The sequence below is a fragment of the Coregonus clupeaformis genome, unplaced genomic scaffold (genome assembly GCF_020615455.1).
Source record: "Coregonus clupeaformis isolate EN_2021a unplaced genomic scaffold, ASM2061545v1 scaf1005, whole genome shotgun sequence".
NCBI classification, from domain to species: domain Eukaryota; kingdom Metazoa; phylum Chordata; class Actinopteri; order Salmoniformes; family Salmonidae; genus Coregonus; species Coregonus clupeaformis.
The window spans coordinates 131,002-156,713 of NW_025534459.1; the positions used below are offsets into that span (position 1 = coordinate 131,002).

At 43.0% G+C, this 25,712-nt stretch overlaps 1 pseudogene across 1 annotated transcript; it reads left to right on the forward strand.

The window, feature by feature from the left end:
• Positions 1–1,252: 1,252 nt before the first annotated feature.
• LOC123486113 lies at positions 1,253–23,447 on the forward strand (annotated as a pseudogene). Its single transcript, XR_006659252.1, has 12 exons — positions 1,253–1,288; positions 7,840–7,901; positions 10,105–10,227; positions 13,324–13,409; positions 16,679–16,819; positions 17,487–17,568; positions 19,482–19,575; positions 20,587–20,729; positions 21,044–21,151; positions 21,352–21,417; positions 21,506–21,592; positions 21,811–23,447. The product of XR_006659252.1 is annotated as an atypical kinase COQ8A, mitochondrial-like (transcript).
• Positions 23,448–25,712: the final 2,265 nt, after the last annotated feature.

Genomic DNA, 25,712 nt, shown 5'->3' on the forward strand with positions numbered 1-25,712 from the left:
AACTAAACATCTGGGGAAGCGAGAGAGCGGGGCCTCCCTCGACTAACTTCCGCAGAACAACTTGGCAGAACTGTCTTTGTTTCGGGGACAGTCTTCGTTTTGGGGACAGCTGCCACTGAACAAAGAGGTTGTGCTAATAACACTAAGCTAATTGCCTAGCACAAGTGTAGCCACTCCCCCTCCTATTGAGTTGTAATCTGCAGAGAACAAAAGAAGTGGCTGGACCTGCGTCCAGTGTGAATGGGTAGCAATCGCTTCTTAAGCAAACTGGGTAGCTTACTAACTATGACAGACAGACAGAACCAACACAGTTTACAAGTTAAAACAATTCTACTTACAGAATCAGTGTCAAATAGCTTCCTAGCCTTTCTTTGTGCCTAATTTAGTGTGAGCTCAACAAAAGATTGATTCATAAAGCTTTGTAAATCTTATAATGGCTGAGTTACGGTCTGTACAGCTGACTGCAATTTGTTTTTACAGCGTAGGAATAGTCCAATAGTAGAGAACAAAGCCCCCACTAAGCATGGCCTGCTGTGGATGTAAAACAGTTTGACTTGAGGCAGATCAATAAGGTGGCCCTTAGTTAGGGCCAATAGTTTTTCCTGACCGCATGACCTGACATGGAAAATATCTGGGAAAATATCTTGGGCCATGAGTTTTTCCTGGTCAGGACAATCCAGCGAAACCACTCCACAGTTCCTCATTGACCTTCCATATCTGTTCCAGGAGTTTTGTGGGCAGCAGCAGCAAAGTGTGTCTGATGACTTCCCAGCAGACATGGACAGCAAGTATGACTTCTCCGGAGCAGAGGGGAGCAGCATGGACCGTGGGGAACACGTAGGGTCAGGGTTCAGGGAAGAGGGACAAGGCTTCTCCTCAGAGGGGATGGGGACCACAGACCGAGCGACCTGCGGGACGTACAACGGCCAGGCCTCAGTCAAATCCAAGCTGTTTGAGGGCTACAAGAACCCCAACAGCCAGTTCTCAGGACAGATCCGTTCCTACCTATCCTATAGATCCTACCGCTCCTATCACCAGGATGGCTCGGGGGTTGGGGGCCTCACGGCCGAGGCCATGGAGAAGGCCAGAGAAGCCAAGAGGAATAAGAAACCACACAAACAAATGGTACGTCTACACATCTTCTCTCACTGTTACCTGTGTCTCAGAGATGTACTGTGTGTGTATGTTGTCTACCATTGTGTTGTTCTCTCTTTGTTGTAGCTCAGTGAAAGAGCACGAGAGAGAAAGGTACCAGTGACACGGTTAGGGAGACTGGCTAATTTTGGAGGTAAAGCTGTACGTTATTTTGATTTCTAATATGTTTTATTATTGCTCTGTATTTGAATTTGAAGTGCACAAAAGGCTACCATTACAAATGTCAAGTGTATTATATTATCTTTGGGTAGGGAAAGTACTGAAAATGTGATTGGATCAGTAAGATATCGCTGTTGATTACATTGCTATAAGTATTAAGAACTTGATCCTTTTAACTTGGGAATATTGATTTAGTGGCATCAACATAAGGCTCTAATGTCAAAAATAGCGCTTTATTCTGTTTCTGGCTTGAGGTCACCTTTTGATCCCCCATTTCATCCAGACATTACATTAAAGGAAAAGTCTTATGCAACCGATCCACACAAGGCAAACGTACTCTTCTGCCAAAAACATTCAGTGACCACTATTGCTGTAACCAGTGTCAATATCTAGAAATAGAGCCTGTATTTCGGCCTATATTTTTTTTTTACCCTATTATGTTACATTATGTCCCCTTCTCTCACTCAAGCCACCCGTGTACCAAAGTGTCCCACCCACATGCCCCTATGTTTCCTGTCTGTGTCTGCCTAACACAACCCTAGTGTACAAAACAGTGCCCGTCGGCTTATCCTCAACTTGATATATCTACTGCCTGTATGCTGCAGGCCAGTGGGTGAAAGGTGGCCTGTGTGTCTTCATCCTGTGAGTGAGTTGTCCTCTGAGACCTCTCCTCTCCCCTTGACGGCTGGAGGTTAATCTGCACTTTGACCAGTAGTAGGCCTGCAGAGCAGACTACAGATTAGCTATGTGGGAGTTCTTAACTAGTCAAGCCAGTCAACTGCTGCCTCCTCAGAGAAACACAGGCTGAGTTTACGCAGGCAGCTTCTTGGCAAAAGAGACGATCTGATTGTTCAAAAGACTATTAGTGAAAAAATATCTGAATTGGGCTGCCTGTGTAAATGCAGCCACAGAGAGGGAAGCCTCTCTACCCTTATCAACCTGACCTGTACTACACTAGTTAAAGCTCCTGTTTGTTGCTGTGTGAAGGAGATATATTTTGATGGTTTTAGCAGGGTCTTATGTTACCACAGGCTGTTTTGATATTTGGCCCCTTGATGACCTGTAGATACTGTGTGTGTGTGTGTGGAGAAGATAGGACACAATGAGCTGTCTGTCATGTAAGTGTTACCGGTCTCAGTCTGTAGCTGAGGTGGCCTGTAATAGTAAAAAGAACGGACACAAGTTTACGTCTGCAAAGTTCTGGCACTTTCTTTATTCTGAAGAATGGTGCGCGCTGCTTTGCCAGAACTTGCTGTTTCTCCTACTACCACAGTGGAACAGCGCCATCTATTGGCCTGATGGACTACTAATGCTAAAGCATGTAGATATACAATTGAGATTAATTAAGACAAATGCATAAACAAATTGGTTTAATAATAATAAAGGGGTGTCTGTTTTAAGTGACTTTGTTTTTAACCCATTACACTCTCCCCTCTTTTTGATGACTCCTATAGTCAAGTCAATTTCTAGTCAGTGTCTAGCATGACCAGACAAGTGGTGTTCCTTTGTGCCAGTAACCTCCTTGTAAAACTGGATAAGTCATCATGTTTCCAGGCACCATGTAAGAATTGAGCACAAATGCGTTTGCTCCTTATGATTGGTATGTCGGTTGCCCCAGACTCTCATAGCTAAACATTTCTCTGGGCCTTCCAGTGCGCGTGGACCTTCTCACAGGTAAGTCTAACTTTCCATTGACCTCTGGCCGCTGTACTAGCACAACATCTTTAGATTTACAATTTTTAATTAAGTAAGACAAATACATAAACAAATTGGTTAAAAAATAATAATAAAGGGGTGTCTGTTTTTAGTGACTTTGTTTTCAACCCATTACATAAGCACAATGATATCTGAGCGTCCCACCACATCACCTTGCTCTGAGCCAGTGGCTGTGAACAGGATGAGGACAGAACGCTATAGCTGTAGGGCAGCAGAGGCTGACGGAGTCAGAGCTCATGTCATGACAGAGAAAGGTAGGGGGATTCATATGAGCAGCATCTCTAGCCGATATCTGGTCCTGGGTCCTGCTGATCTCTGGGACCTAGACTGATCGATGGCCTGCCCTGCCCCAGCATGGGCCACCTGTCTCTCTGCCAGCATGCTGCACATTTTGTCCCTGTTTGGGAGGTGATCAGATCCATGCAGCGAGCCGATACACAAGTGAGAGCAAAGCCACTCAGGAGCAACTGTTTACTTTGGATTCATACATGTCCCTGACACCATTACAGGGCCAGCTCCGGCATTCTCTATCTTTCATGGGAGGTTGGGGGCGGGGACAGTATTGACCAGTCAATACCGTCCTTCAGCTGGAAGTTAGGGTTGCCAGGTTTGGTGGCATTTGACTAATGTGAGTCTCAATAGACAGACATCTGCCAGTCCAGCACTCTGGAGCCCTATTGGTTTGCTCTCCCTCCCCAATATGACCACATCGCTCAGGGGAGTACCTAGTAGGACCCCCCAGGGCCCTCTCCTCCAGGGGAAAAGTGATGTGCTGTCCCCTGAGGATTGAACATAAATTGGTCTCATGTTGAGAGAGTTGCTGACCGGCTATCCAGTTCCTGATGTCGGTGTACCGATGCGAGGAAATACCTAGCCATGTATGTTTCCTGTTCTGTTCTCTCCTGGTTGTTATTCTGGGTTGGAACATGGATACATTAAATCAACATCATGTTCTCTGAGTTTCAGTTCTCTTTGACAGGTACACATGCTTCAGAATGCTTCCATGTAGAGCTGTTTGTTATTGTAGTCTTACCACGGAAGTTAGCATACCATGATGTTCAAAATGTGTCTAACCAGTACCCTGGTATTACTGTCATCTCCAAAACAAGCCATCTATTTTCCCCCCATAAACTAAATTCCCTATTTCTGTAAGTTGATATCCAGGTGAGCCAGCAGCTTGCTGGTATGTTGTGTCCCGCTGCTTTGTCCTAAACTAACTTGGGGGTGTGAAGCGGCGAGTGCTGTGTGTGACATTGTTCAGAACCCTTGACTTTTCTTCCACATTTTGTTACGTCAAAGCCTTATTCTAAAATTGATGAGGGAAAAAAAACAATCTACACACAATACCCCATAACAACAAAGCAAAAACAGTTTTTTTTAATACACTTTTGCAAATTTTTCCAAACGAAACACTGAAATATCACATTTACAAAAGTATTCAGACCCTTTACTCAGTACTTTGTTGAAGCACCTTTGGCAGTGATTACAGCCTCGAGTCCTCTTGGGTATGACGCTACAAGCTTGGCACACCTGTTTTTGGGGAGTTTCTCCCATTCTTCTCTGCAGATCCTCTCAAGCTCTGTCAGGTTGGATGGGGAGCGTTGCTGCACAGCTATTTTCAGGTCTCTCCAGAGATGTTCGATCAGGTTCAAGTTGGGCTCTGGCTGGGCCACTCAAGGACATTCAGAGACTTGTCCCGAAGCCACTCCTGTGTTGTCTTGGCTGTGTGCTTAGGGTCGTTGTCCTGTTGCAAGGGTGAACCTTCACCCCAGTCTGAAGTCCTGAGCGTTCTGGAGCAGGTTTTCATCAAGGATCTCTCTGTACTTTGATCCGTTCATCTTTCCCTCGATCCTGACCAGTCTCTCAGTCCCTGCCGCTGAAAAACATCCCCACAGCATGATGCTGCCACCACCATGCTTCACCGTAGGGATTGTGCCAGGTTTCCTCCAGACGTGACGCTTGGTATTCAGGCCAAAGAGTTCAATCTTGGTTTCATCAGACCAGAGAATCTTGTTTCTCATGGTCTGAGTCTTTAGGTGCCTTTTGGCAAACTCCATGCAGGCTTTCATGTGCCTTTTTACTGAGGAGAGGCTTCCGTCTGGCCACTCTACCATAAAGGCCTGATTGGTGGAGTGCTGCAAAGATGGTTGTCTTTCTGGAAGGTTCTCCACAGAGAAACTCTAGAGCTCTGTCAGAGTGACCATCAGGTTCTTTGTCACCTCCCTGACCAAGGCCCTTCTCCCCCGATTGCTCAAGATGAGTCTTGGTCATTCCAAACTTCTTACATTTAAGAATGATAGAGGCCACTGTGTTCTTGGGGACCTTCAATGCTGCAGAAATTTTTTGATACCCTTCCCCAGATCTGTGCCTCGACACTCCTGTCTCAGAGCTCTACGGACAATTCCTTCTACCTCATGGCTTGGTTTTTGCTCTGGCATGCACTTTCTACTGTGGGACCTTATATAGACAGGTGTGTGCCTTTCCAAATCATGTCCAATCAATTGAATTTACCACAGGGGGACTCCAAGTTGTAGAAACATCTCAAGGATGATTCATGGGAATGGGATGCACCTGAGCTCAATTTCGAGTCTCATAGCAAAGGGTCTGAATAGTTATTTAAGTAAGGTATTTCTGTTTTTTATAAATGTGCTGTTTTCGCTTTGTCATTATGGGGTATTGTGTGTAGATTTATGAGGAAAAACATTAATTTAATCAATTTTAGAATAAGGCTGTAACATAACAAAATGTGGAAAAAAGTCAAGGGGTCTGAATACTTTCCGAATGCCCTGTACATGCCATGGAATGTGCTAGTTAGCTGTGATCTTAATTCTGTGCTGTAGATCTGGATTCCCCTCATATTCTCAGTACAGTGACACATTACTCTTCTGTGCCCAAATTCCTGTTTAGTGAAAAGTAGAGATCTATGGCAGAAATAACACCAAGGGGTTGATCCAGACAGTGTTGTAACTGCTCTGCTATCAATTCAACATGGAAGCAAAAGGGTGATTATTCAATGGCTACTGCTATAAAAAATAAAAACAGTGCTGCGGGAAAACAGTGCCCGACAGGCGGGGGCGAAGGACACATATTCCATAATGAATAATAAATTGCTAAATTAATGCATTATGTTAAAATGGGTCATAACTTCAGGACACCAAATTCTAATTGTAATCAGTCAGAAAATGTATTGATTGATCCAGAAGCGCATACAGTGCCTTCAGAAAGTATTTCTGCCACTGGCGTACTACACAAAACAATACCCCATAATGTCAAAGTGGAATTATGTTCATTGTTTTTATGACAAATTAATTGGAAATGATTAATTATTCTGATTCATGCTGAACGGCTTTCCATATCTGGGAAAGGATCCATATCAGGCAGCAGGTGAGCAAGTATCGGATATTGTTTCTGATCAGATGGCACGGCTGTACTAGGTGAAAGGAAGAACTGTTGCTGTGTTCTGCAACATGCTTGACTTGGCTGCTATCAACGCATGCGCGTTGTTCAAGCAGTGCATGAACAACACAATGAGCAGGAGAGACTTCATCATGAGTCTGGCACATGGGCTACGTGAGAGACCTATGATTCCATGCGAGCCAAATTGCGCACAGCTCCCGGGGAGGAGAAACTGCAAGCTGGGCAGATGCACTCGGAACAGAACCCACGACACCCGTTTCAGCTGCAAGTGACTTGTTTGTGGGAAGTGTTGCAATCAAGTGAAAGTAACAAAGATTTGTGGTGACTGTTAGGACAAGGGAGAACGACTACATGAGATCCAACTGTTGTGTGAAGACGCACACCATACTGTGAGCACGAGTGAGGCCACAAATAATGTGACCAATAACTGACAATCATATTTTAAAAAATTCACCGCTGTCATATCAACACTTATATTCATTATAATCCCATTATTGCTTTTGTGCTGATTTTCACTATTCACAAGCACGCTTGGAGCCTATACTGATGTTTAGGCTACTGATATCTTCTGAAATTTTATTAATTGACCGCGTGTCTTGCTCAGGTATTTTTATTTGTTTTGTTATAAAAATAGGCTTTACTGTGTTTCAATGCACATGCTTTTTGTTTCATAGTTGTAATAAAGGCACTCCACGAATATAATGGATTTAAAATTAATTCTGTGTTACTGGTTTTTTGTTTTTACATATAGCCCACAGTAACAAACTAATGAAAATGTTATGTTCTTTCAAATATTTACATTTTATATTCTGTTACCTAACACCTTTTATAAACACAACCAAATGACATTTGTACCAAGCGGTCCAATGAGGCCTTTCTAATTAAATGTATTTATTAGGCTGGTGGCTATTGGTAGTCCTCGAGGCCCAGCTATTCTTTAGGTAAAGTCAGGGACAGGTGGGTTCAAGGTTTTTATTGAAATGAAGTTAAATGTAACTGAAAGACTGAACTGAACTACTACATCTGTGTCTTAAATAGACTAGAGTGGCATAAATGACTGTTCCTAGAGCTAGCAGGAACTGATTTGACCTGACTGATATGTCATGGGGAAAGCAAAAGGCTGGGGGAAGCAATTTACCCAATGGGCTGTACTGTACAATATTGTAATACATTTTGGAGGGCACAATAATCTGAACGTTGTAGATAGAAAGGCCATGTATAGAGCTGGCACGATTCCTTACGCTTCATGACAGAGAACCATGTCTGTTCTACACAATATATTTCTATCTGAACGTTCCATAACGTTGTACCCTACTGAACAACCCAGAGCTTAACATCATGTTATGACAGGATGTGGTGTTTGATTGTTTACACTGTGTTGTGTCCTCACAGGTCTGGCTGTAGGACTGGGTTTGGAGCACTGGCTGAGGTAGCCATGAAGAGTATGAGGCCAAGTGAGGATAACGATAACTGTTTACCATAAACTGTTTCCTACGGTAACTGGAAGCGGGTTTATGTTTGACATTACGTGTACATGCATGCATACTAGACACTTACCCAGATGTAACATGCACGCAATGCCCCTTTGACATTTCTCGCAGGATTTAACCAGTCTAGGAATGACATTGTAACCCTTAATTTGCATGCAATGGACAAGGGCATGATATGATGATGAACCTATACAGACATGCAGAGAGGCATAATAATTAATATCAAAATCAATCATTTGTCACTCAGCGTAGCTAAACACACTAGGCTATAGTTCATAGACTGCTATAGTTAGGCTCAATTGAGGTGTGTGGTCTTAGCGCTTACAAAGGGCCCTTAATGAAAGGCTGTGCTCTGTTAGGGTTTCTAAACTCGTCCCTGGGCCCCCCAGCACTACACAGCTGATTCAAATAATCAAAGCTTGATGATAAGTTGGTTATTTGAATCAGCTGTGTAGTGCTAGGGCAAAAACCAAAATGTGCACCCAGGGGGGCCCCAGGACCGAGTTTGGGGGAAACCCTGCGCTATGTTACACAAGGCCTGCTGTAACTCACAGAGGACAGGTGAGGTCTCCAGCAGTCTTTAACGCCTGGGCCTGCAGCTGTCGGGAGAAGAATTGGAACAGGCTGTTTATTGAGCTGACCTTTCCAGCGCACTCTTAAATTAGTCTTCCGCCATGCCACGGTTGGACCGCTGGAGGTGGTGTGGCAGTCTAATCCAGTGCCGGGGAGATGGGGACATTATACAGCTATTCACAGAGCCATTTTCTCCTTAATACCCTGGAAGAGAGACAAGTACATTGAATCTAGGGCTTTGAATGGAGATCAAACTTTAATCCATGGATCAGAAATGATTGATAAGTTAATAAATCAATCTTTAGTCATAGATTGTATACAAGTACACATCCATTATCAAATGAGCACAATTGCTGCACAATACAGAGTGAGTGTAGTGGTAGAGTATAGTTTGTCATCAGAGCAGATCTACTGGGGGAGACTTTGGTCTACTCTTCCAGTGCACTGCGCTCTGATGTAATGGTAATCAAGACTGTCCTGGGGGATATAGTAGTGTGGCTGAGGTAATCTTGGAGCAAGATACCTTAAGTCCTTTTTAAATCTCCTTCTGCTCCTAAAGCCTTAGTATGTACTGCTCTGGCTCCTGATGTCAGTGTGGCCCACTGACACACATTCTCCCCCTCACTCCACCTGGGCTGCCTGGCAGGTGGGCCTCTTTCTCTGCTGGAGGGTGTCTGAGGGCATCAAACCGGACCGACTGGTGCTGCTACACAAAGCACTACCTAGAACAGGGCTGCCCAATTCGGGTCCTGGAGGGCCGAAACACTTCCTCCAAATCAGAGACTAATTCAGACCTGGGACACCAGGTGTGTGCAGTTAACTACCAGGTAGAAACAAAAAAACGAAGACTTTCGGCCCTCCAGGATCGGAATTGGGCAGCACTGACTTAGAGAGAGAAGAGATTCCTGGTCTGATTGTTTAGCTCACTGGTTTATGAAAATGCCTAGTTTTGAAAAGAAATGTTTTGTTAAATGTCTAGAATGTGGGTAGGCTTTAAGCTGATTTGTGTCCAGGCTGTGCCCTGGTGTAACTTCATCCAGGGAGAGCAGCAGGGAGGGAGGGAGGAGTAAGGTGATCCCCAGTGTAGACGCCACACGTGGAGCCTAATGAGTTAATCAGCGACTACGCTTCACCAACAGACCCAGGAATATAGAGCACATACACACTGACGTACACACCCCACATGGACTGAACACACTACAGTATAGCCAGCAAAGACATTCACACGTCAGGCCTCAGCGGTCTTCTAGTAAACACGTTTTAGTTTTTTTTTATGGGAATGGGGTGCTCTAGACAGGGTGTGAGGAAGAGAGCTGGTGTTCTATACCATGTGTTGAGAGTGTCAATAGCGTGGTCAGGAATTATCATATCAATGCTTTGACTTAACAGCTGGCCACCTTTACCTCAAATGATCTCAACTCGAGTTGCAGTTACATATCATTTATTAAAGAGTTATCTCCCTTAAGCCATACCTGTACTACCTATCCACTAAACCCATGAGATTCAACATTAGTTCACCTCTCGCCAGGAAAATCACATTTTCCATGCCAACCTCAGAGTATAGCATAGAGCTGACTGTTATTTCTCCCCTCAGCTGACAAGACTGTTCTGGACTCCAGTCCGTTCCTATCAGAGGCTAACGCAGAGCGGATCGTCAGGACACTGTGTAAGGTCCGTGGCGCTGCACTCAAACTGGGACAGATGCTCAGCATTCAAGGTGAGAACTGGCTTACTTTGGGATCCTTATTGTAATACACACCTCCAGTAGCACCTTCTCTGTTCTCAAAACATTGTCTCTCTTTTCGACCCCAGTCACCCCTCTATGCTGCTCTGTTCCCTATGGTTATTTGTTGTGTGTGTGTGTTTGTGTCTTTGCCATACCGTCTTTTTACTGCCCACTTCAGCAATGTCTACTGTGCTGCAGCATGGCAGGTGTCACGGTTTCGGCCGAGGCTGCCTCTCTTCCTTGCTCGGGCAGGCTTTGGCGGTCGTCGTCTCCGGAGTACTAGCTGCCACCGTTGTATGTTTCGATGTTCGTTTGGTTTTGTCTTGATGTTGTACACCTGTTATCGTTTAGCGTTCATTATTGTCCTATAAGTTCTCGTTGTGTTTGTCATGTGTTGTGTGTGATTGAACTTGCTGTCATGTATGTCTGTGCTTCGTTCTCTCCTCTGTGTTGGAGAGGTTCTCGCACGTGTTTGTGCGTTATTGTTATTTTGTTTGATTTTACGCCTGTGTGCGTAATCGCTCGTATTCCAAGCTCTTTTGACTCGTTTTGAGTTTTGGTTCACTAAAGTCTATTGGACTAAGTTCCTGCGTCCTGCGCTTGATTCCTGCACCACACCTTCACTGCACACCTTCTGACAGCAGGCTTCATGACCCTTTCCCCTAGTGTCAGGGAAGCCATGAGTCATCTTCATAACCTCCACTGGGCTGATACTGTGAGGCTTTCCTCCAGCCTCTGTAGATGACTATGTGACAGAGACAGGAGTTATTTCTGTCCCTCTCCCACCTTACTGGCATCTATTCATGCATCACCTAGTTCACCTCAGGTTGGGTCACAACAACACACAGCACTTTTATTTCAAATGCCCATCCTTAATTCCCAACTGCTCCAGCTAGCTGGTATTCAGCGTCACAGGGCACAGCATAAGATTAATGCAACTCAATGCACTGGCATTCTCCTGCCATTGTCATGTCAGTTGTGTGACACATACCACATGTACTACTGAGGGACAGCAACAGCCAAGGCATAGCCAGGGTTCAAAATAAGCCACCAGCCATGACAGAACTGCAACCTTTGAGTTTTGAAGTGGCCGGTCTATACCAAAGCTCCATAATCGCTGCTTGTTAGAAAACAACTGATATTTCCCTATGTAAACAGAGGTGACTAAGCTAGTGTCCTCTACTGTTTTTAGACAAAACTGTTTTTCAAACTGGCTTGGTATTCTAGGAAGGTGTTGCATACAGGTAGGTCTTAACTGTATACAGAAGCTCAGTAATAGATTTAGTAGTAGAATTTCAGTAGTTATTGTCGTCAACCTGGGACATACACTACCGGTCAAACTTTTTAGAACACCTACTCATTCAATGGTTTTTCTTTATTTTTACTATTTTCTACATTGTAGAATAACAGTGAAGACATCAAAACTATGAAATAACACATATGGAATCATGTAGTAACCAAAAATATATATATTTGAGATTCTTAAAATAGCCACCCTTTGCCTTGATGACAGCTTTGCACACTCTTGGCATTCTCTCAACCAGCTTCACCTGGAATGCTTTTCCAACAGTCTTGAAGGAGTTCCCACATACGCTGAGCACTTGTTGGCTGCTTTTCCTTCACTCTGTGGTCCGACTCTGCGATACAAGTCAATGTTAGGATGGTGTTCTTAATGTTTCGTACACTGTGTACATTACACTTATCCTTACAACGCAATTACTTGGAGACACCAGTTAGACCCCTCACTCAAACCCTTGTATACATTCTTATTATGTTACTGAATGTATCCAGAGTATTTGCATGGTTTCGTTATTGACAAATGCTGCGAAATGTACAGTAAATGTGAAATGCACATGAAATCAACAGTGTAATGTTTGGATTCACTCTTGTCAGATTAACTGTTTTGTCCTCACCTTTGGTCTGATAATTTCCTCATGAACTCCAAAGGGTTCTCTTTAAATTGCTACCATGGCCATGCATATGCTTTTCATATTTATTCTGTTAGATGTGTAGTTCCTACATGCATAATCTATGAGCAGAATTACTTTCTTACCTCAATTACCCACGAAATCCCTAGTTTGAAAGTGACTGTTTTTCTGTACGCTGTGCTTCGTCATTTTCCCCAACATGGGCCAGCCCCCTAGCAATTCGAGTTCTAGCCAGCTAGCAAGATGCACACTCAGCAGAGCGGAAGAGACCACAATGACGTGGTGCACATATGTGACGCGTATGCAATTTTCGGGGACCACTTTTGGCTACGTTCAGAACGACTGGCTAAAAAGTATACAAAAGTAACAGAATCTCTTTAATGATTGGCTCAATGGCTGTCTAATCATAACAGATACATGTGTCTGTTCCTCAGACAAGTCAAGATAAACATCCGTAATTTAAAGTAAGACAGGTAAAATCACCACTTAGGTAATTCTCAGTTCAGAAAACAGGCCGATGGATGTGATTCAGAGAATAGATTTTTGTTCTGCCGAACTAAGCCTAAATACTGAGTAAAGTCACCCTCACTCACAATCAGCCGGATCGGGCAGGAATCTCTTCCTCTGACCTCTGTGTTTTTTTTGGGTCGAGTTAATGTGTTTTCCTGCCGTTCTCCTCCGGTGCTTTTTCCCACTTGTTGTCGGAATGTTTATACTGTTGTAGATCTTACCCACAATGCCCTGCAGCGCAGCTCACACCGCTTTGTTTTGGTTAACATGCACAGACATCGCTGTTGCTATAACAAATCTGAGGGACCTTTACGGCATTACCAGCTTCAGTTATGTGAAGGTGGTTGCTGTGCCAAACGTCTTGGCCTCCCAGAGACATTTAGTGAACACTGGCAAGGACCTGTGAACTGTGAAGAACTCTATCTAAATTCCCAGAGGTTCCAATGGCTTAGATTTTATTTATATTGATTGGTCATTTTGAACTGAACAAGACATTGTGATTAAGACCTGTAATTTCCTTTCATAGTGTAATGCACAGGTTGACAGACAGGAACAAGACAGCTTGTCTCCTCATGTTTTGTTTTGACTGTTGTGCGTCAATCAGCCTGATCAGTCATTCACCTCCATCTCCCGCTCTTCTGTGTTTCAGATGATGCCTTCATCAACCCCCAGCTGGCCAAGATATTTGAGCGTGTGAGACAGAGTGCAGACTTCATGCCCATCAAGCAGATGACGGTAATGTCTCACCTTTAATAACCTGCCCTTAAGTACCCTCGTCGCTAGCCCTTTAGCCCCTGGCTATAAAGGGGAGTACTAGAAAACAAATGAGTACCAAGCTGCTCTTTTGAGTCATGAATTAGTCAGTCAGTCAGTCCGTCATGACGACAATGAAAGTGAATAAAGATACCTATCAGATCTGTTGTAACCCCAGTCTTCTAATAAGTGTCGTGACGTGACTTACTTGAATGTATGACTGTTATTTATCGAATCACCTAACTATGTTTAATTGTCACTCGATTAAATTAATCATGTAACAATGAACTCATTAGGAATTTGGGGCACCACGGAAGAAATTGTTTAACGAGTTACCATCTCCCGAATGAAACTCTTAGAAGATATATATGTTATATATCGATAAATCACTTATCAAATAATTACCTCTTATCAGTCACATTCTGAACGTCGCATAATCCTTGAACCTGCAAGAACCCTAACCTTATTGATGAATCAGCAATAAACAAATTGGCTTAATTATTTATTAACTAACTAAATAATAACACAATACAAACCCACACACAGGTTATTGATTACTAATGTAATACAATGAAAACAGGTCCCTAGTGGACTGGACAAACAATAGCATGAATGCTTGGGTAGAAGGAGGGTCTGAGTGGAAGGCAGAGACAGATTCAAACTATTGTGGTTACTTTGGAAAATATGCTACACAAATGCTTAAAACCCCACTAAACGCTCATTTGGATTAGAAATGCAATATGTATTTATGTGTAGCTGTCCTCCATAGTTGAGTTGATGATGTAGGACTCTGGTTTGCCCACCAGAGATCCCAATGTCCTTGGTAGAGTTTCTGGTCGTAGTTGTGGTTAGAATGGATACTTGTCGGAGAGGGATTGTCCTTTCCAACTCGTGTCTTTAGTGAAAGTTCTCTAGACGACTATACATGCCAGCTGCAGACTGAGATGATAAGGTCTAGTGCATTGTCTTCTTCACCTCGTGTAGAGGTTGAGAGTTTCAGAATTTCTCAATTTCAACGTCTGACGTTTTCTGGTCTAACCATTTTATAACGTTTAGCTCAAGCTTCACGTCTGCTGGTCTTGTAGAGTGTCAACCCTTTTAAGCCTTGGGCTTCCTGGTCTAATGTTAAAATGTTTTTCAAGGCTTTTTATGCACTCTGGGTAAAAGGATCGTTCCATCATGTTTGTGCTCATCTGGGCATGGCCACTGACTGAGAACAAATCAATATGGAAAACAATCATCTCATCTAGAATGCTATAATCACATTGTTATCTTCACAAAAGTATTATTATACTTAATCATTCGTTTAATACAACAATTAGATGCAAACCTCATAACTGGGAAGTGTACACCCCCAGAGATACAGTTATGTTGTTCCACCGTCTTTAATGACATCACAACATAAACTCAGCAAAAAAAGAAACATCCTCTCACTGTCAACTGCGTTTATTTTCAGCAAACTTAACATGTGTAAATATTTGTATGAACATAACAAGATTCAACAACTGAGACATAAACTGAACAAGTTCCACAGACATGTGACTAACAGAAATTGAATAATGTGTCCCTGAACAAAGGGGGGGTCAATATCAGTCAGTATCTGGTGTGGCCACCAGCTGCATTAAGTACTGCAGTGCATCTCCTCCACATGGACTGCACCAGATTTGCCAGTTCTTGCTGTGAGATGTTACCCCACTCTTCCATCAAGGCACCTGCAAGTTCCCTGACATTTCTGGGGGGAATGGCCCTAGCCCTCACCCTCTGATCCAACAGGTCCCAGACGTGCTCAATGGGATTGAAATCTGGGCTCTTCGCTGGCCATGGCAGAACACTTACATTCCTGTCTTGCAGGAAATCATGCACCGAATGAGCAGTATGGCTGGTGGCATTGTCATGCTGGAGGGTCATGTCAGGATGAGCCTGCAAGAAGGGTACCACATGAGGGAGGAGGATGTCATCCCTGTAACGCACAGCGTTGAGATTGTCTGCAATGACAACAAGCTCAGTCCGATGATGCTGTGACACACCGCCCCAGACCATGACGGACCCTCCACCTCCAAATCGATCCCGCTCCAGAGTACAGGCCTCGGTGTAACGCTCATTCCTTCGACGATAAACGCAAATCCGACATCACCTCTGGTGAGACAAAACCACAACTCGTCAGTGAAGAGCACTTTTTGCCAGTCCTGTCTGGTCCAGCGATGGTGGGTTTGTGCCCATAGGTGAAGTTGTTGCCGGCGATGTCTTACAACAGGCCTACAAGCCCTCAGTCCAGCCTCTCTCAGCCTATTGCGGACAGCCTGAGCACTGATGGAGGGATTGTGCGTTCCTGGTGTAACTCGGGCAGTTGTTGTTGCCATCCTGTACCAGTCCCGCAGGTGTGATGTTCGGATGTACTGATCCTGTGCAGGTGTTGTTACACGTGTTCTGCCACTTTGAGGACGATCAGCTGTCCGTCCTGTCTCCCTGTAGCACTGTCTTAGGCGTCTCACAGTACGGACATTGCAATTTATTGCCCTGGCCACATCTGCAGTCCTCATGCCTCCTTGCAGCAAGCCTAAGGCACGTTTACGCAGATGAGCAGGGACCCTGGGCATCTTTCTTTTGGTGTTTTTTGGAGTCAGTAGAAAGGCCTCTTTAGTGTCCTAAGTTTTCATAACTGTGACCTTAATTGCCTACCATCTGTAAGCTGTTAGTGTCTTAACGACCGTTCCACAGGTGCATGTTCATTAATTGTTTATGGTTCATTGAACAAGCATGGGAAGCAGTGTTTAAACCCTTTACAATGAAGATCTGTGAAGTTATTTGTTTTTTTACGAATTATCTTTGAAAGACAGGGTCCTGAAGAAAAAGGGACATTTCTTTTTTTGCTGAGTTTAGTAACGAATTTGACATGATTGTTCTTTAAGTCCCTACCGACCATTTCCCACATTATTTTATACAAATGTTGTTTCATTATCCACTTTTGGATGTTGGAGTCTTGGCAGGAAGACTTCCTTTGTTAAAAGGTTTTTTTTCTCCCAATACTTCATGGCAAGGAAGAGAGAGTGGTATTTACGACCGGTCATAAAACTGGCCCCGGGAAAGGGGGTGTTCAAACCTTTGCCTAGCCGGCAGTTTGATCCTCAACCCATGAGGGCAAGTCATGACATAAGGTACCATCGTTGAAGGCTATAAGCCCATCGCAGTGATACCTAATGGCAGCTCCCTCAACAGTGTATCTGTGTGTATGTGTCCTTTTCCCTGTGTAGAAATCCATCAACAACGACCTTGGCCCTAACTGGAGGGACAAGCTGGATTCGTTTGAGGAGCGGCCGTTTGCTGCGGCCTCCATCGGACAGGTCCATCTGGCTAAGATGAAGGATGGCAGGGAGGTGGCCATGAAGATCCAGGTGAGATGGAGACCTGGGAGTTATTCAGCAGGATGCAGTGTTCTACACGATGACAGACCAATATATTTCTATATCTGAACATTCTGTAATGTTGCACCCTCCTGAACAAACCTCTGGTAGGAGTTCAGTTACATCACAGTATAGGTATTTTATATCCTCTGTTTTTACATTAAAGGCCTCATCTGCTACAGTGATGTAATAGTCCAAAGTGTAGAAATTACCGATGTTGAATGAGAGAGAACTAATGTCAGCAATGACCACAAGCATTAGCTCCACAATCTGATTGTTTTTCTGCTGTTCTCATGGCTCCATTTAAGGCAATGCTCGTCTTTCCTTGAAGAGATAAAAGAAGTCTGTAGCTTTTATTCATGACCTTTTGAAGCACATGGGAATGTGTTGTGTGTCAACTCCATATTGTTTATCTTAAAATACTTTAGAGTAAGCTCTGTTGTCATAAACTGTAGAGATTTATCTCCAAAATTGTATATAGACATGGCTCTTAGTGCTTTTCAGAAGTTTAAATTACCGTCTCCATTTCCCTCATTATGGCAGTGTTTTGTTTTCACGTCAGAGCTTGTCGTCAGGGCTGGTTTTTGGTGTCAGAGTCAAACTGGTAAACACGGTTGTTTTGTCATGCTGTTTCTCCTGCTCCGTTTGTCCCATGCAGTACCCCGGAGTGGCTAAAAGCATCGACAGTGACGTCAACAACCTGATGACTCTCCTCACCATGAGCAACGCACTGCCTGAAGGTGACTATCCCTGAACGGATTTCAGATTTGTTTTGTAGAATTCAATTTTTTATTTTATGGTTTTTATTTGTAGCATGACGTAGTAATCACATTTATGACCTAGCGTAAATCACACATGCAGCACAACATAACGTGGAGAATATACTGCCCCCCTCCCTGTAAGCACACACTCTGATCCTGCCCTGATCCTGTTCGCACACACATACAGGACTCTATTTTAACAACCCTAACGCAATGGTAAATCTAAGAGCAGGCGGTAGCGCAATAGGTTCGGGGTGTGTCAGAAATATTTTTGCTATTTTCACAACCAGAATTATGGAAGCAGTAGCTGGCGGTGGCGGCGAAATGACTGGGTTTTGATGAATAAACAAGTTGAAGGCGTGTTGAGGCTTGACCCCTCACTGGCCAATCAGAACGTACTCCATGGCTAAATATGTGGTTGCTTCAAGTCGTGTACTTACGGTCTTTTATGTATTACGTTGTCATCGACTCCAATTCGAATGTTAGTCCATTATAGCCTAGTTTGTTAAATAGCCTACAGAAACAAAATATAAAAATCTAGCCTTATCCCATATTTGCTAAATATGCATGGCTTAAATATGGAAATATATTGTTAACATAGCATTCGCACTGACATGGGCCTACTGTATTATGCATTATGTCTGGCATGTGTCGATTGATGAATGGTGGCAATTATTGCTATCAACAAAGAGGAGTAACACTCCGTTCTGGGGTTTATTGTCAAAACCTTCAAAACACTGCAAAAAGGTTATTTCTGGTCATCTCCCTCGAGCGTCACCTCAAAAGGCACATCAAATAATATAAAACATCCCCCTTCTTGCACTAAATGAAACAACATCCATTTCTTCATGAAAAACATTTAACACAGACATAATCCAATACACTACACATGGGCATGCCAAACGTTGTCAATAAGCAAGATTAAATTCCCTATTGATAAGACCTAAAAAGACAGTTAATCATTTGAATCAAATTCTAATAAAATTAAACAACAAATAGGCTTTGTCTAAATACCGTTACAGTTACCATAATTGCTCCCCGTGGGCATATTAGACCTAAGACAATGTAGACTATAGAGGGTTTAACGCACATCCAAACTTTTCACAGGAGCTGGAAAAATATCCAATATAAAGAGAAAGGGGGAATGTCCATTCACCATTACTGCTCCCCAAATATATGTAGCTATAGCCTACCATCGCCGTTGATATGGCCGTGAAAGGTAAACAAAAAAACGGGCAAACATAGTCTACAAGCGGATTCAGCACCACAGACAGCGATCGGATTTCCCGCAATTTGACAGTTAGGTCCAACAGAGGAAAGTTGAAGATGCATAAAATAAGGGCAAAAAACAATAAGAAGTCTTTTTAAACATTGGTGATGGACATAAGACTACTATGTGCACCTCCGCTGGTAAAAATCAATGCCATAACATATTGTGTTACCGCTAAGACCAGCTTTCGGTCCCTCTTAAATATCCCTAGTTGCGCAGACTTATATTGGCACACGTTTTTAAGGACACACCTCAAATATTTCCCCACCTCAGCGCAAGCAAACTGATGTTAGACAGGTAAATTGCAGAACCTGGTGTAAGGGGTGGAAAATGCCAGTGCGCCACTTTTTACATGACGAAATTATAAACTAACGTGCGTTTGACACTTGTGCCTCCTTACCGCCAGACGAAAATAGAGCCCACAATGTCATAGATAGCAGAGTCACCCAGCAGATGATCAATGATGGTGTCCAATACCCATCAGTCTGGGCCTCCACTGAGTCTGTACTCTGGGAATGATCCAAGCACACATCCCTCTCTACATGAGACCTCAGTCAACAATAATCAATCTGTTTCTCTGTCTCTCTCTCACTCTTTCTCCCTCTGTTAACATCTTGTGCAGGTCTCTTCCCTGAGCATCTGATTGAGGTGATGAGCAGAGAGCTGGCACTGGAATGTGATTACATAAGAGAGGCCAAATGTGCCAAGAAATTCCAGTGAGTGATCAAAACAACCAGATGAGCTTCCTCTTAAAGACCACCTCCCCATAACTACTTTCATCATCTAATCGTCACTGCAAGCTCCAGAAATGAAATAAAGGGGGAAAGATTGCTTTATCTTTTGGATGAAGTTGGATGTAGCCAAGCAATAGGAATTTGTGATGCCTCAAGCTGTGGCTTTTTATTGAGCACTTAGTAAATACATCTCTCCCAAGGGGGCCATGGTAAATGAATCTCTTAAACACAGTGCCTTTTCCAGATCATGGTGGGAGGACAACACAACATATGACTCCAGATCAGGAAATGTACTGTAGCCTGTAGGGTCTAAGAATAGCCACTCTAGCCCTCTGGGGAGCGTTGGGTTTGATGACTTGATATAAATGTGCACCATTCGCCTGCAGCCAGCATTTAAATATAGCTGATCTGGACATAATACAAGAAGACAACAAGCACCCCCTCCCCATGCCATCTCCTCATGCCCCCCCGTCCCCGCGCCATCATCCCCGGGTCTGTTGACAGGAAGGCAGGGTGAGAGATATGGTTTATGTCCAGAGAGGAGGCTCCTGTTACACACGGTACGCACCAGCTGTGGATGACATGCTTTTTCACCTTGACCATGGCCGGTGACACGCTCCCTTCTATACATGTTCATACAGTATGTGGTTCCCCCTTCCATTAAACAGGGATTTCTACAGCCCCAAGCACATGGAGTTAGAGTGTAGACACTGGAGGATTATTTGAGGGATTGTGGAGATGCAATTAGTTTTTGTTGAGGTCACTCACTGATAAATCTGTGGAGTTTGAAGAGAAGATATACCGCGTTATTTTAAGTTCATACAGTAACATAATGCTATTTGAAAACAATGGAAATATCCTGTGAACTGTCATGACATAAATAATGTACATATACTCCCATTTAATCTTAAATGCTGAGTTGTCCAGCTGTAGTTTTCAGAGCTGTGTGTTGTGGTGTTCAGGCGTCTGATGAGTATTATGTGATTGGTCCAGGGAGCTGCTGAAAGACCACCCGTTCTTCTACGTACCAGACGTAATAGACGAGCTGAGCAGCAACGCCGTCCTCACCACAGAGCTGGTCCCCGGCTTCCCCTCTGGACCAGGCTGAACAACTCTCCCAGGAACTCAAAAACGAGGTCAGTATATGCTGCAACTGTGTTCAATAACAAATACATTAACAAAGGCCACCATTGTGTATTTTGGTACTTACTACATACTTACTTATGGTACATTGTGTAAATGTGGATTTTGATGTGTGTTTTCTGCTTGCCAAGCTTGATTTGATGTGTAAAACAAACGCCACTACAACAACCTAATTTCTGTCACCTCACCCACCAAAACACCTGCTACAGTGTATTACTGCCACTTGGTGGTGAAATTGCAGACTGAAAGATGTGTGATCTTTAAGTATCTTTCTCTCTCTCTGCCTCTGTCTCTATGTGTGTGTCAGATCTGTGAGAATATCCTGAAACTTTGTTTAAGGGAGCTGTTTGAGTTCAGATACATGCAGACTGACCCCAACTGGTCCAACTTCTTCTACGACCCACAGACACACAGAGTGAGTCTGCCTTTTAACTCTTGTTATCAACTTCATCATTAGTCCTGTAACTAATTTTGATGACCTTCCTAAAGGTTGTCTCTGTTTAAATGGATCTTCCGTCTTCTTGGTGTCTTCTGTAGAGCATGCTAATCCTATACAGTAGCACGATGTTGCTGAATGCTTAGAATGACTAAACATTACTACTGTTCCATCCATAGGTTGCGTTGTTGGATTTCGGAGCCACAAGAGGATTTAGTGAGGACTTCACTGACATTTACATTGAGGTAAGATATTAGACTTTATCCCACAACAAAACATAACAGATCAAAATGATTTATTCGATGTGTGTGGCGTTCATTGTGTTTTAATCAGCTCATCAAGTCAGCAGCAGAGGGAGACAGAGAGGGGGTTCGGAAGAGATCAGTAGACATGAAGTTCCTCACAGGTTATGAGTCAAAGGTGAGTCACATCATTCGTTCTGAACATATGAGTCAACAATGCCACATACTAGTTTATTTAGTCGTAGACAATGAATTGAGAAGGCTCTCCATTACTCCATGGCATAAACTGAGTAGTGAATACCCATAACTTAATTACAATGGCTCCCCCTGAACCCACTAAAACACAAACACATACAGGTTATTACTCTCTCTGATTATGTTCTGCCCGTCCCTCAGTCCATGGTGAATGCCCATGTGGACGCGGTGATGATCCTGGGCGAGGCCTTTGCCTCCACGGAGCCTTTTAACTTCGGAGCCCAGAGCACCACGGAGCGCATCCACAACCTGATCCCTGTGATGCTGAAGCAGCGCCTCACCCCGCCCCCCGAGGAGACCTACTCCCTCCACCGCAAGATGGGCGGCTCCTTCCTCATCTGCTCCCGCCTTGACGCCAAGCTCGGCTGCAAGAACATGTTCCAGGAGGCCTATAACAACTACTGGAGGGACCGCCCCCAACCGACCAAGCCAGTGACGGACACCGCAGAGGGCCAATCGCAGGGCTACAGCAGCAGGGTTAGAGAGGATGTGTGGACTATAAGGGGAGGGATATTGACCCTAGCCAGACTTGCTCTGCTGTTAATGTTATGTATATGGATGGCATTTTTTTCCTCGTCCCTCCCCCGAACCAGAATCTGTGTTTATGTATGTGTGTGTGTGTGTGTGTGTGTATGTATATGTATATTTTTTTGTGTGTGTGTGCATGTGTTATTAGGAGTATATTAACCATGGCTGTCCAGTTAACATATTCACAAGATGTATCAGATGGTTGGTTGTATAGGTTGAGTTAACTGGGATAAATGCCATGATGTGTGTCTGAGAGAGAATTGTAAAGCTATTGTGAAATCAAGACAGTTGGTTTCTTGTGACGTGGGGATATGATACTGTCTAATGGGCATAAAACCAGTGGTCATGATGAGACAAGTTAAATATGTTGAAGAACAGATAATATACTGTTAATGACCCATATTCTCCAGCATGTGGCAGTAGTTCTAATGTCCTATGAGGACAAAACAAATGATAATATGATGCATACAGAAGTCTAAAAGGACGTTTTTCAAGTTTTTAGTCGCACTTATGCATAGTGCACACATTACCAGGGTACAGACCAATTCCTGTTGAGGGGGAGGATTTGAGGACAATCTCCTGTTAAGCCTATCCCTATAAACACATTACATTTGGGCCACCTGAAATATCATAATAGATTTATCAATGATATGCACTGTCAAAACATTATTGCACTGTGTCAAGACACACTTATTTCTGCAAGGTGGAGATGGTTGATGGATGGATCATTGGACATGGCCTTACTTCCAGTGCCTGAGGAAATAAGAACATGTATTCTCATTGACTGATCTACTTTACCATGGGCCTGTAGCACCAAAATGGAGTGTTTTGGCACCAAAGTGTTCTTCCTGTGGCCTGGTGGGCTTATGACATTTTGACTATAGTGTCGTTTATTAACAGTGGGGAGTGACAACAGCAGGTTTTGCATCAGTTGACAAAACTATCATACTAAGTATCAAAACCGTGCTGTTTTGTCATAAAAGCCTGTCTTTACTTTGTGATGAAACGATGGTTGAGGCAAGAGAAAAGTGATCCTAAATCACTTTTTTTGTGTGAAAATATAGTATTTCTATATGCCTATAGTATTTCTAGAAGTTTGTTTAGAAATGAATGCCGCTATGCATCTTTATATTGATATCAGAAGAAGAGTTTAAAAAAAAATATGATTAGTTTTTCTAAGCAATGACATTCTTACCAAGGGTTGTGATTAATATGAAAATATAAACATTTTGACTCAACACTTGCCCTAATCAATGTTGCATGTGTACTCTTTATTTTTTTATGAAAATAAGAACTTCATGAGCATCTTTATTTTGTTATTTAGCTTTTGAATAGATTGGTACTTTATTAGTCCATATGCAGACGGAAATTCCTCACAACACAATTGAATAAGTCTATTGATATCAGAAGAGTTTGGGGGAAAATCTTATTATTGTCATTATTACTAAGTTATTCAATGTTTTATGCAACACTTGTACTTGTCTTATTCTATGAGAAGAATTCAGAACATTCATAAGCAACAAATTCTCATCAATTTTATTTGTCACATGCGCCGAATACAACAGGTATTCACCTTACCGTGAAATGCTTACCTAAAAGCCCTTAACCAACAATGCAGTTAAGAAAATATTCACTAAATAGACTAAAGTAAAAAATAAAAAGTAACACAATACCAATAACGAGGCTATTTACTGTAGGTCCAACTATACTGTAGGTCCAACTATACTGTAGGTCCAACTATACTGTAGGTCCAACTATACTGTAGGTACAACTATACTGTAGGTCCAACTATACTGTAGGTCCAACTATACTGTAGGTACAACTATACTGTAGGTACAACTATACTGTAGGTCCAACTATACTGTAGGTACAACTATACCAGGGGTGTCAAACTCATTTTAGCTCAGGGGCCACATGGAGGAAAATCTATTCCCAAGTGGGCCGGACCGGAAAAATCATGGTATATATAACTTAAAAACAACAACTTCAGATTGTTTTCTTTGTTTTAATACGATCAACATACAACATAAAGCTGGAGCCTGAGGACAGTGTGTCCAAAATAGTACAAGCACAACATCACTATTAATCATAAAACATGTCAAGTTTATTTGAAAATTCTAAAGAAAAAGAATACACAAACACACAATGCCTCAGTGATTAACAGAACTGTTTCACAGATCACAGAACTATATCAGGGTGTCATTTCTCAGGCAGAAATGTAGATAAAAATAATGAAATCCTGTTCCCCAAACAAGTGCAAGAACCACAGAGTCAAGAATAGGTTAAATATACAAATAAAATAAAATCTATTAAAAACAATAGCACATCAACATAAAAACATATAAACATAAAGCTGGAGCCTGAGGACAGTGTCCAAAAGCACAACATCACTATTAATCATAAAACACCTCAAGTTATTTGAAAGTTCTGAGGACAAAGAACACACAAACACACAATGCCTCAGTGATTCACATAAGTATATCAGGGTGTCATTTCTCAGGCAGAAATGTAGATAAAAATAATGAAATCCTGTTCCCCAAACAAGTGCAAGAACCACAGAGTCAAGAATAGGTTAAATATACATATACAAATAAAATCTATTAAAAACAATAGCACATCAACATAAAAACATAAATCTGAAAGCGTTGCTCAAACTCCCGTAACAGTCCCGTTATTTTATCTTTGAACCGCTTCATGTCTGCCACATGTTGGGTCGCGCACACATTTTTCAGACAGGGGAAGTGAGCTGCATCACCACCGGCAAGTTGCGTCTCCCACAATGACAGCTTCAACTTGAAAGAGCGCATGCTGTCATAATACTGCGTGACAACTTTGTTGCGCCCTTGCAGCTGTTTGTTGAAGTTATTCAGGTGCTCTGTAACATCCACCATAAATGCAAGGTCCTGCATCCATTCTGCGGAATGAAATTCTAACACTGGTTTGCCCTTTTCTTCCATGAACTGTTCAATTTCTTCTCGTAAATCAAAGAAACGCCTCAGAACCTCGGCTTAACCATCTTACCTCAGTGTGGTATGGCAGGCCATAGATGTGGTCTTTCTCTCTGAGAAGGCTGTCAAACTGACGGTGATTCAGGCTTCTGGATCGGATGAAATTAACAGTTTGGATGACCACCTTCATGACGTTATCCATCTTTAATGACTTGCAACACAAACCCTCCTGTTGCAAAATACAGTGAAAAGTCAAAAAATCACGTCCTCCATTTGCAGATTGCACTTTCTCTCTGTACTTTGTCACAACGCCTGCTTTTTTCCCGATCATTGAGGGCGCACCATCTGTAGCCAGGCTGACAGCGCGGGACCAGTCCACTCCGACCCTGTCCAGCTCGCCGACGAGTGCGGTAAAAATATCAGCTGCTGTCGTTGTATCTGTCATCGGCACCAACTCCACGAACTCCTCGGTGACGGTCAATGTGTCATCAACTCCGCGGATGAAAATGGCCAGTTGTGCAACATCTGTAATGTCCGTGCGTTTATCAATTGCAACCGAAAACGCAA